The sequence below is a fragment of the Ostrinia nubilalis genome, chromosome 23 (assembly GCF_963855985.1).
Source record: "Ostrinia nubilalis chromosome 23, ilOstNubi1.1, whole genome shotgun sequence".
NCBI classification, from domain to species: Eukaryota; Metazoa; Arthropoda; class Insecta; order Lepidoptera; family Crambidae; genus Ostrinia; species Ostrinia nubilalis.
In genome coordinates, this window is record NC_087110.1 from 8,135,870 (window position 1) to 8,138,628 (window position 2,759).

Consider the following 2,759-nt stretch of genomic DNA (forward strand, 5'->3'; position numbering starts at 1 on the left):
AACAACCTGGAAGACTGTTCTTAGCTGATTACTAAACAGGAATTCTGCAAAAAACGGGATATCTGCGTGGGACGAGCTTTTACTGGCTTTTATGTTTGAGCTTTAAATATGAGGAGCTTAAACACAGAGATTAAACAGGGATTATGTCAGAAGGACGATAACTACGGACTTTTGAAGGCTATTAATATATGGCCTCATTACATATTCGCTCGTGGCCAAACATTTCAGTTAATAATGTGAGGTTTTGAGACCAACTTTTAATTATTTTTTTTTTTCAATATTGGACACAACTATATTTTTAGATTTATTTTGGCTTAGTGGGGAGTCTGCTCACCTTACGTCTTCCGGTTCCGGCCCGTGGTCGCCACTCGAGAATTTTTCTGCCCCAACAGCCATCGTTTCTACAAGCTATGTGCCCCGCACACTGAAATATGTACTAGGTTTTTTTGAATCGCAGATTTTCTTTTGTGACGTTTTAATAGAACTGTCTCTATATTAGCCTAAGCTGTGCGTACTTGTTATTGTCATACATACACACCAAGGTTACTTTAAGAAAGGTTGTTATGTCATGTAGACATGTTATTGCTAGACCTATACCAAGGTAGCTACCAAAATAAACAAAATAAATTAAATTTATAATGCATTTTATAAGAAAAAGAAAAAAAAACAAATTAACACACGATTTATCACAACTTTTTTATCAATGAAACATTGGAGTAGTTAATAAAGTAGGTACTATCATAATTTTTCTAACAATAAAACTTCTCTCTATAGGTCAGTATTTTTTAACAGGCCTACGGCAGACAATAGGCACAGTGTCAATTTAAACGACAGAGTTGACCCTTCTGTCATCTTTTTACTCTTTGCCAATATCGCAAGTTCACGGGGCATTGTCATGGTGTTGCTGTTGGTTTATAAGTCGGTGATTATTAATTTTGAGTCATTAGCCACCTGAATAAAGTGTCTTGCATTAATAACACGTTCAAAATAGACTAGGATTACGAACTACAACCCGGTTCAGTTAACTGCGCACCTAGCGGCCGTGACGTCACATCGAAGCTCTGGTACGGACGGGGCGAACGCGGAGAGATGTGTGGGTGTGAAGAGAGTCGCATTCCAGCGAAGTGCGTAGTTAACACGACCGGTTCGTATGTTCTTTTGATTTTTAGTTGCGGGTCCAATGAGTTTAATTTTCCCCCGGTCCCCGGCTTCACTGGTTAGGTTTTTATTGGCGGTCAAGCTTTAGATCCTGGCTACACAAGAGTTGCAGGGGTGGGAACGAGGTGGGAATAGTCCCGTGAGACTAGAAACTCACTAGGAAGAAAACAAAATGAGCTTACTTACTACATATAAATTTTGAGACTAATATAGTGCTCGAGTGTTTCATATTTATTCTTAGTAAGGAATACAATATTCCTTAATTTTGGTAATTTGGGAAATTTAATACAATAAAATAATCCCCATCCAATAATGCTTGTATAACTTCTTCCATGAAGCGTCTAATTAATCTTTACAATTTAACTCTGAAAGCAATTTTGTTGAAATTTCGCAACCATGTAAGAACCTACAGGCACATCATATTATACATTTTCGTTGCAAAATAATCTCTAATACATCGACATAAGATCCTACAGTATTTAGCTTGGTGTGCCATTGTCTTTGCACTAAATGGCTGTTAAACATCAAAGAACTAAAGGTACGTTTCTTTACAAAACATACCGTGTATGAAAACCTGAGCTTCGGCTGATGAAAAAGCTTTTGCTTCACCACAGCATGCAAGGTTTTATTACGAGTATGTTCAATAGATATTCATTAAACAGCTTACTTTGTTTTAATCGTAAAAAGAAGTAGGTACCTATGTAACAACTTACTAGGTAATAACTTACATACATCCACTGCTGAACATAGGCCACATCGCCCGGTTGGTAGCGGCCTGCATCCAGCGCCTTCCTGCTACCTTTACGATGTCATCGTACCTTGTGGGTGGACGTCCCACACTGCGTTTTCCGGTACGCGGTTTGTCTATTTATTAAAATAATTTGTCTACACTGTTGCGATGTTAATCAACTTAAAAGAGTTTATTTTAATTCTTTACAGTAATGAAATATAGCTAAACTTATCTCTACAATTTCTTAATTAAACCGTGTAAAGCGTGTTTGGTTTTTATCGAGTCTTGTAGTAATTTTATTCGAAATTTGTTTAAAACTTTGAAGACCGTATTTTGTAAACTTTTCAGTCTTATTTTGTCTGAACTTTTCAGGTTACAAGGTTTTCTTTTTAGCGCTTAGATCGTTAAATATTTTAAGACCTAAATTGTTCTTGCCTAATTTACAATTTCTTTAGGAGTAGATAACATTGTAAACGTGAATAGTTGATGAAGACGTCTCACCTGAAAACACAGCAAATTTTCCTATATCTTATAGACTAGGTGTGCCTGCGACTTCTAACGCGTGCAAATACATAGTTTGGATATTTTCCAGTTTTCGCAACATTGTTGCTTCTATTGGTCGTATCGTGATTGCTTATAGCCCAAAGCCTTCTTCGATAAATGGGCTATCCAGCGCAAAAATATTTTTTCAAATCGGACCAGTAGTTCCTGAGATTAGCGTGTTCAAGAAAACAAACAAACTCTTCAGCTTTATAATATTAGTAGTTTAGGTTTTCACGCGGTTTCGTAGGAGAACCAGAGTGACTGACATAGCCCGCAGAATCGCTAAATAAAGGAAGGGCAGTGGGCGGGGAACATAGCTCGTAGAGCT